This window comes from Poeciliopsis prolifica, unplaced genomic scaffold (genome assembly GCF_027474105.1).
Source record: "Poeciliopsis prolifica strain line A6 unplaced genomic scaffold, Auburn_PproV2 SCAFFOLD073, whole genome shotgun sequence".
NCBI lineage: Eukaryota > Metazoa > Chordata > Actinopteri > Cyprinodontiformes > Poeciliidae > Poeciliopsis > Poeciliopsis prolifica.
Genome location: NW_026562448.1, coordinates 174,773 through 185,253, shown reverse-complemented (window position 1 = coordinate 185,253; position 10,481 = coordinate 174,773). Strand labels below are relative to the sequence as shown.

General features: G+C 44.2%; 1 pseudogene; it reads left to right on the top strand.

Moving 5' to 3' along the window:
• The first annotated feature begins 566 nt into the window (after nt 1–566).
• Nucleotides 567–10,481, top strand: part of LOC129352215 (transient receptor potential cation channel subfamily M member 1-like) — a 34,578-nt pseudogene continuing 24,663 nt past the window's right edge.

Here is a 10,481-nt window from a genome sequence, read left to right as displayed (position 1 = left end):
GGCAGCACCCAGACGATATTGAATAAATGATGGTTCATAATCCAGGTAGCACAGGTCGGTAGAGGTCAGGAGGTCAAACGCTGGTAGCAACTGGTGCAATGAACAGAAACAAGACCAGACTTCTGACAATGACAGAAATGACAAGGACCTGACAGAGAAAGAGAGACACAGGTGGGTAAAAATACACAGGGAAGGTAATCAAGGTAAACAAAAGACAGTCGGGAACAATCGGGCCGATGAGACAACACAGGAACTAAATTGATCCACAGAAAACCAAATCCCCACAGAAACTTTCATTCAACATGAGACTCACCAACTGCTTTCAATTTCCTTTCAATGTCAGGCTTCAACGTAGTTGTCTAATGTTGTTTCACTCAGATTTTGCTATATTCATTATTGTTCTTAAGAACATAAAACACATGAAGCTGTTAGCTTCTGAATTTCCTGACTGCAGGAAATATGAAAACAATCGTGTTTTCATCCAGAGCCAGAGAGGAAGAACTTCAGCTGATCTGGTAAAAAGCCCGACCCGCAGCACCACTAATCCAGATTAGAGAGCGAGACACTGAGCTGAGGACAGAAAGGACGGCCAGGAGAACACTGGACATTCAGGATGCTGATGCAGGAACTGTGACATCATGATGGACAGCAGAGGACGCAGAGGAACCGATGGGTCAGTGAAACGCTCGTCCATCAAGCGCAGCGTGTCTTCTGGATCCCAGAGGGTAAGACGCTGCTGAGAGACGAGACTGTCAGGAGATGCAGGGATGGAACAGTCTCTGCATTTTCTGGAGACAGTTGGACCAGACATGACCCAATTTCAAACCCACATAGTATCATAGTTAACATTTACAGTTAGGGCCAGAAATATTTGGACAGTAACACAATATTTGTGAGTTGGGCTCTGCATGCCACCGCATTGGATTTGAAATGAAACCTCTACAACAGAATTCAAGTGCAGATTGTAACGTTTAATTTAAAGGGTTGAACAAAAAATATGTGATAGAAAATGTAGGAATTGTACACATTTGTTTACAAACACTCCATATTTTAGGAGCTCAAAAGTAATTGGACATATAAACATAACCCAAACAAAAAAGTTTTTTCTCAATATTTTGTTGCGAATCCTTTGGAGGCAATCACTGCCTTAAGTCTGGAACCCATGGACATCACCAAACGCTGGGTTTCCTCCTTCTTAATGCTTTGCCAGGCCTTTACAGCCGCAGCCTTCAGGTCTTGCTTGTTAGTGGGTCTTTCCGTCTGAAGTCTGGATTTGAGCAAGTGAAATGCATGCTCAATTGGGTTAAGATCTGGTGATTGACTTGGCCATTGCAGAATATTCCACCTTTTTGCTCTCATGAACTCCTGGGTAGCTTTGGCTGTATGTTTGGGGTCATTATCCATCTGTACTGTGAAGCGCCGTCCGATCAACTTTGCAGCATTTGGCTGAATCTGGGCTGACAGTATATCCCGGTACACTTCAGAATTCATCCGGCTACTCTTGTCTGCTGTTATGTCATCAATAAACACAAGTGACCCAGTGCCATTGAAAGCCATGCATGCCCATGCCATCACGTTGCCTCCACCATGTTTTACAGAGGATGTGGTGTGCCTTGGATCATGTGCCGTTCCCTTTCTTCTCCAAACTTTTTTCTTCCCATCATTCTGGTACAGGTTGATCTTTGTCTCATCTGTCCATAGAATACTTTTCCAGAACTGGGCTGGCTTCTTGAGGTGTTTTTGGGCAAATTTAACTCTGGCCTGTCTATTTTTGGAATTGATGAATGGTTTGCATCTACATGTGAACCCTTTGTATTTGCTTTCATGGAGTCTTCTCTTTACTGTTGACTTAGAGACAGATACACCTACTTCCCTGAGTGTCTGGACCTCAGTTGATGTTGTGAACGGGTTCTTCTTCACCAAAGGAAGTATGCGGCGATCATCCACCACCGTTGTCTTCAGTGGACGCCCAGGCCTTTTTGAGTTCCCAAGCTCACCAGTCAATTCCTTTTTCCTCAGAATGTACCCGACTGTTGATTTTGCTACTCCAAGCATGTCTGCTATCTCTCTGATGGATTTTTTCCTTTTTTTCAGTCTCAGGATGTTCTGCTTCACCTCAATTGAGAGCTCCTTTGACCGCATGTTGTCTGGTCAGCACAACAGCTTCCAAATGCAAAACCACACACCTGGAAACAACCCCAGACCTTTTAACTACTTACTTGATTACAGGTAACGAGGGAAAGGCCTTTTGAGTTACTTGCAGCCTTTGGAGTCCATTGTCCAATTACTTTTGGTCCCTTGAAAAAGAGGAGGCTCTGCATTACAGAGCTATGATTCCTAAACCCTTTCTCGATTGGATGTGGAAACTCTCATATTGCAGCTGGGAGTGTGCACTTTCAGCCATATTATATATAAATTGTATTTCTGAACATATTTTTGTCAACAGCTAAGATAACAAAACCTGTGTCACTGTCCAAATATTTCTGGCCCTAACTGTATGTATCAAAGTTTAATAAGAAAAAAAGAGTGTAATTGAACTAAAGTATTTTAAAATATAGGGACTAAATAGTCCCAAAAAACAACGTATTTTGTCCTGATTAACTGCCGATGACTTGTTAACAGTAGTAAAAACTTTGTAGACGGCAAACTGAAGCATGAGAAAAAAAAGTAATCCAGCAGCTTAAGAAAAGTCTGGTACAAAATAAATGAAATAAACATTACCATAATCTGCGTTGAAATAAAACACTTGAAACAAAACTTCCACAGGTAGGACGGATTTATAAGAAATCTGCCGAGTCAGCAGACTGTGATGTAGCATTTATGTGCATTACCACAAGATAGGACGGATTTACCACAAGGTAGGACGGATTTACCACAAGGTAGGACGGATTACCACAAGGTAGGACGGATTTACCACAAGATAGGACGGATTTACCACAAGGTAGGACGGATTTACCACAAGGTAGGACGGATTTACCACAAGATAGGACGGGCAGCACAGACATACAGAACAGCGGCACACTGAGAAATGTCCCGATTAGCCAACAAACTGGGACTAACGAGTCTCAGAAATCACTGGGCTCGTTGTCTCCTGATTCAGTTTTCTTCTGATCTGTTCACACTATTGGACCTTCACTGGAGTTCTGCTGAGGTTCTTTATGTCCAACTGGGCTGTTTAGTCCAGTTGGAGTGAACTGCTTTACTGAACCTGAGGTTCCACCTGGTCCTGCTCTTGCTCAGCAGAATGAAGCTTCCTCGGCTCAGGAGAGTCTCCATGTCTGCAGGTTCAGTCAGAGCTGAAAATGTTCGAACCAAATGGGTCAAAAGTCCAGCTTCAACCAGGAGGAAGAGAACAAATGTTTTTGTTCTCAACAACAATCAGAAGATATAAAAAAAATCCAAAAAATTAGCAGAAAAATAAAAATAAAAATGTATTTTTGTTCAATTTCACTGAAGATGAATCTTTTTTCCCCTTTATTATGCAGTTTGAGTCACTCCTCCACCATGTGATGATGATGATGATGATGATGATGATGATGATGATGATGATGATGATGATGATGATGATGATGATCACTGCAGCTCATGTTCCATTCAGACAGTAATCCATTCATTTAACAAAGTGGAAATTCAGGAAGACACACACACACACACACACACACACACACACACACACACACACACACACACACACACACACACACACACACACACATGCATGCATGTGGATTTAAAGGGCCAGTTTTTGTGTTTTTTTTACTGACTGGAGGAAAAAACCATGAATCTCCCAGAAATGAACCTGATCCTGTGCAGGAGGAACTCTGGTGTTCCTGTTAAGTTTTATAGCAAAACAAAGATCAGAAAATCAGTTCCTGTCTTTAGTTTCATTGATTGGCTCTCCAGTAACATTCTGCTTTTAAAAACCAGTAAGACTTTGATTCAAACTCCCAGTTCCCTGGAATCAGTCAGTCGCCTCCTGGCCCAGCAGCCAAATTCCAGGTCAGACTCCAGATAATTCCTGTTCTTGTTTTATTGACGAAACATTTCCAAAATACAAAACATGGCCTCCAGAGCTGATTTAGAGAAAATTATTTGCGCTTCCTGTCACCTTGACAACGGCTTTAACTAGCCAGGTTCCTGATTGGCTGAATCGGCCACTGGACTCTGCTGCTCTCTGCGTTCGCTGCCGAACGTAGCGGCTGAAACCGAAAAAGGCTTTTCAGTCCATGACTGGGACCAGTTTGCTCAGCGACTGGGACCAGTTTGCTCAAGCAGCTACCTTTTCTTCAACTTTGTGGAGGATTTTAAAAACCAACTAATAACATTTATTTTCATAGTTTATTTTTGTCTGGATTTTTTTCTGTATTCTTCATGTTTGTTTGGATCTTCTGTCTGTGAGAAGAGCTTTATCAATAAATGGTAGTTATGATATCAAGCCTTGGTGAGTCTTGAGCGTTTTAGAGCAGCAACACCTTAAACTCTGCTTGCTGTTTCCTGCTGCAGGTTCACAGAGCGTGGATCGAGAGAACCTTCCAGAAGAGAGAATGCATCCAGATCATTCCCAGCAAAGATGCCAGCAGGTGAAACGATGTACAGATCTCTGTTATATTGTTGATGAAGAGAAGCTCAGGTGTTCTGAGCAAGGCAGTCAGCTGACCAGGTGTGAGTTTTGATCCTGTGACTCTAAAGGAATCAGTCCTGGACAAAGCAAAGCAGCTTCTCATATATTTCCTGAAAGTGGAGCAAAGTAGGGAAGCTAAAATCTGAAAACATCTGTTCCACCTCCAGCTGCAGTGGCTCTCTTTCTGTCTGCTCTGAGTCAAACCAGCCTGTTCCCCTCCTGGCCTGTGGGGGCGCTGCACCAAGAACCACTGAAGGAAACAATACAAAAACCTCTGAAGACGCTGAGAGCAACTTCCTTCTTCACCCGACGGAAACAAGATGGAGGCGCCAGATTTTAGCAGTTGGAGGATTGCCTATGGTCCGGACTTCACAGGCAAACGGACTGGAGTTGGGTTGAAGCAGACTGAACAGTAAATGATGCAGTCAAACTGACTTCAGGTTTCAGTCAAAGACTGGTGCTGTGTTTCCTTGATCATCAATGAGGGGTTGAAGGTCAAAGACAGTCAGCTCTTCTCTTACAGGCATAATAATCTCTGGAAGGGGCTTTTTATTCTGTTTTAGTTGGTTTTTGTTTTAAAATCAAATCTCCGGTCAGTGAGACATAGTGAGTTTTCTTTTGCATAATGGTCCTTCATAAATAAACTTGCCGATAGTGTGAGGTAAGGATGTCTTCTTCCTGTTGCGTAGGTGCAGCTGTGGCCAGCTGGTGGTGCAACACCCCTCCATCCCTGCAGGGGCAGTGGAGGAGACGGGCCAGCTGGTTCAGTTGGATGTCCAGCCTGCAGAGAGATGGGCATCCTGAAACACACCCAGACCTTTTCCACAGACGCCTATGGAGTCCTGGAGTTCCAGGGCGGAGGACACGTCAACAAGGCCATGGTAAGACAGAGCAGACTAGTTACTAGGATGATGGTAGCAGCTCAGACTGACTCTCTCCTTTTCACGCCGTCTCTGTCTCGCAGTACATCAGGGTCTCCTATGACTCCAAGCCAGACTCTCTGCTCCACCTGATGGTCAAGGAGTGGCAGCTGGAGCTGCCTACGCTCATCTCCGTCCATGGAGGACTGCAGAATTTCGACCTGCCCCCCAAACTGAAGCAGGTCTTTGGGAGGGGTCTGATCAAGGCCGCAGTCACCACCGGAGCCTGGATCTTCACAGGAGGAGTCAGCACAGGTGCAACACTCAGCTAATATCCATCACTGTGCCTGTCATAGCCACAAATACCCAGGATGAGAACCTGATGAACTGATTACAGCAGAACCAAACCAAGAGACAAGTGTAATCATATTAACTCTGATTCTGCTGCGCTCCCTCCGTCTGCTGTTGCAGGGGTGATTCGACACGTTGGAGACGCTCTCAAAGATCATTCATCCAAGTCCAGAGGAAAGGTCTGCGCCATCGGCATCGCACCCTGGGGAATTGTTGAAAACAAAGAGGACCTGATTGGGAAAGATGTAAGAAGAGTCTGATTAAATCAGCTGGACAAGTCCAGAGCATCTCTGAGCTTCTGCCTTTGTTTACTCAGTGGTGGACTTGCCTGGTGGTAGCTTGCTCTGATTGGTCTGTTCATTTCTATTGATGAAGGGATTCTCTTCACCCTTAGTTCATTTGGTTTCAGCTTTGTTGGGTTTGTAGAGGACATGAGCGAGTGGCTCTTAGGGTATCATTGGAGGAGTAGGAGATACTGTGCGGCTCCTCCCATGACCTTGTTAGCTGGGTCCAGATTTCTGACACACTGTGGAGGATGAAACATGGAGTCTGTCAGGCAGAAAAAAACATACTTCTTTAGAACAAATCTACAAATCTAATGTCTTAAGGTACCTGCAGGAAGAAGACCTGCAGAACCTCGGGTTTGGTCTTTGGTTGGGATGCTGGTATCTTCAATATGCACTCTAGATGCTAACAGCTGAGTTTGAAGTGACCAGGATAAGAGTCATGAGCTGGAGTTCAAGAGGTCATGAGAGAAAGTTGGAGCAGGAGTTGTGTCGATGGCCAGGGTGATGATGCTGTGATCTGCTGCTCTGGTGTCGAAGAGAAGAAAGATGGGTTGGTCCATCTGTGTTTGGACCCTTATCCTCAGTCGGGAAAGTTCATTGATCTGTGAAAGTGTTGAATTCATTGTTATTGATGATGTTTATGTCACCATGATAACCCTAATGGAAGCCTGCTGCGGTGTTTCAGGTGACACGCCCCTACCAGACCATGTCCAACCCGCTCAGCAAGCTGTCGGTCCTGAACAGCAGCCACTCTCACTTCATCCTATCCGACAATGGCACTACTGGCAAATATGGAGCTGAGGTCCGCCTCCGCCGGCAGCTGGAGAAACACGTCTCCTGCAGAAGATCAACAACACGTGAGTCATGTGACCCTGCAGCAGCCCGTCCCCGGTCTACTAAGTCTCCTCTACTTGCAGGTCAGCTGGTCAGCTGACCTGCGAGTTTCCCTTTGTCATCCTATGCCTGGAGGTGTCTGTCACCCCTTCCTTCAACTCCCACAGAACCAGGCAAACCCAAACGAGAGTCCAACCCTCCAGACAGGAACAGAACAAACCCATCAACATAAAGACAACCAAACAAAACCAAAGAAAGGTTCTAGAGTCTCTCAATCCAATGTCAGGAAATCAGTGAAACTGCTCAACCTCCTTTGTGTTATGATCCACAGAACAGGAAGGAAAATTAAAATAGTTTTTAAATATGGCTAAAGGGTCATGTTTACATTGCCTCAGATGAAAAAGCCTTTCCTTTGGTTCTCCAACCATAGAATAAAACACACTGATACAATCACATCATCACAGAAAAAGACATTTTGTTTGCCATGGGCAGCTGTAAAGCCTTCTGTTCCTGGAAGGCACAAAAATCTGATGAAATGTTTGTACCTCCTACAACAGATCCTGTTTTTACCAACGATCCTCCATTACTTCATCTTTAGTTTCACGAGAGTCCCTTCTCTCCTCCTGTGTGAGTCAGAGCGTGGCTTTGGGAGGCTGGCGTTGGTCATCCTGACAGGCACTTTGCTGTGTTGCCAGGTTTAGGCCAGGGTGTCCCAGTGGTCTGCCTGATCCTAGAGGGGGGCCCCAATGTCATCTCCATTGTGCTGGAGAGTTTGAAGGAGGAACCACCTGTCCCGGTTGTGGTTTGTGACGGCAGCGGCGGGCCTCTGATATCATCTCCTTTGCTCACAGATACTGTGAAGAGGACGGGTGAGAACATCTCTGCTGCTTTGGTGTATTTGTTGGTGGTCATTTTCAAGGTGCGTGTGTGATGATGCTTAAAGGCTGTGCAGACACGACCTCAGGTTGACAGCAAAGGATTTATGCACAACCATCGAATCAGGAATCGACCTCTGGTTCTACTCACATGCATCACCACAGCTGGGCTTTCCCCTTTAATTCAAATCTTTCTATGCATTCTGTTATCAGTTCCTGATTCCTACCCCATGTCCCCTTGTGTGATGCTGGAAACCAGTCATCTTGTCAGTCCCGTGAAAAGCCTCCATTTTAAGCTGCAGACCTGAGAGGCCGCTGTATTATCTGACACAAAATTATCTCAGGATGTCAATGTACCTCTGGTTTCTCCTCAGTGTCCTGTTCTACCTCTGTAGGCTGGTGAATGAGAGTGTCAAAGATCAGCTCCTGGTCACCATCCAGAAAACTTTCAACTATAGCCGCAGCCAGGCGCAGCAGATCTTCCAGATGGTGATGGAGTGCATGAAGAAGAAGGCTTTGGTAGGAGAGCAAAGCTCTACCTGTTGTAATGGCTGCATTGTCCTGTTCAGTTCCTTCATCGCTGCATCAATAAATCTCCTTCTTATCACCCTGTCTGTCATCATTCATCTTCTTGATATCAGAAAATAGATCACAGCCCTCCCAGGTTCTCTGCTGATTCTGACACCATCTTAACAAAACCAGCAGGAATGTTTTCAGGTTTCACATGGTTCAGTCCCCACTTCCCACGTGTGACAGCAATCCAAGAAAAACATCCTGGCAGGGTTGGATGTACTGAAACAGTGGTTTGCTATGACAGGACGTTATTGGAGGGTATGCACAAAACTATTTCTGCACAAGACACACAGGAGAGACACATCACCAACACACAGATAGATAGATAGATTTCTATCTATCTCTGAAGTATTTAAGATCTGGATAATCACCTGATTCATCAAGTTCATCCACAACTATTCTGGCTGCATGGTTGGTGATACTATTATTAATCACTTAATGTGTGTTGATGACATTGTGATGTTTAGTCCAAGTTCAGCTGCTCTTCAGAAGCTGCTTCATGTCTGTTCAGCATATGGTGAAGTGCATGATGTTAAATTCAATCCATCAAAAAGTATCATAACCGTAAGTTTTTCTGTTCTGATGAAGTAAAACTGAACTTGTTTAGATCATATTGTTCATCACTGTATACTTCACATTTGTGGTGCAACTTTCAAAAAGCCAGTCTTCAAAGATTGAGGATTGCTTATGATGATGCATTAAGACTTGTTAAATAAGCCCAGATGGTCCAGGGCCAGTGAGCTGTTTGTATCTGCTCACATCAGCACTTTGATGGCTGTTTTCAGAAAGCTTATGTATAAATTCATTTGTTGTGTAAACGAGTGTAATCATAGAATTATTCTATTGTTCACGAATGTTAAATATAGTGCAGTAAAATACTGATCTGCTCTCTGGAGACATTGGTATGACTGACTCCTGAATGGTTAGTAGCTGTTTTTAATGTACTTTTTATTCTTTATTATTTTTAGTTTTCTTTTTTATGTAATTTGGACGTGGAGTCTGTAATCTATCTATCTATCTATCTATCTATCTATCTATCTATCTATCTATCTATCTATCTATCTATCTATCTATCTATCTATCTATCTATCTATCTATCTATCTATCTATCTATCTATCTATCTATCTATCTATCTATCTATCTATCTATCTATCTATCTATCTATCTATCCGACTCCACTTGTCAACAATCCATTCAGGTAATTTTTTGAGCAAGTTGTAGTTCTCTTCAGTCACTGAGGATAGTTGATCCCTTGACATGTGGAATTGCTTCTTTGCAGCCTTGGAGGAAGTCAGAAAACTCATGTAGTGCAAGTGAGCCATTTGCATTGATCTTTGGCCGTCTTGTAAGCTTATAACAAAAAGCTTTCTGAATAATAAACGCGTTCCCATATCTGTTCTATAAGACTTTCAAAGTTCCAATGTATGCACTTTCTGAGTCATGGTAAACGAAACCTGCGACAGACTGGCGACCTGTCCAGGGTGACCCCGCCTCTCGCCTGGAACGCAGCTGGAGAGGCACCAGCAGCTCCCGACCCCGTTGGGGAGAAGGGTGACTGGAAAGTGGATGGATGGATGGATGGATGGATGGATGATGGATGGATGATGGATGGATGGATGGATGGATGGATGATGGATGGATGGATGGATGGATGGATGGATGGATGGATGGATGGATGGATGGATGATGGATGGATGATGGATGGATGGATGGATGGATGGATGATGGATGGATGGATGGATGGATGGATGGATGATGGATGGATGGATGGATGGATGGATGATGGATGGATGGATGGATGGATGGATGGATGATGATGGATGATGGATGGATGGATGGATGGATGATGGATGGATGGATGGATGGATGGATGGATGGATGGATGGATGGATGGATGGATGATGGATGGATGGATGGATGGATGGATGGATGATGGATGGATGATGGATGGATGATGGATGGATGATGGATGGATGGATGATGGATGGATGATGGATGGATGGATGATGGATGGATGATGGATGGATGATGGATGGATGGATGATGGATGGATGATGGATGGATGATGGATGGATGATG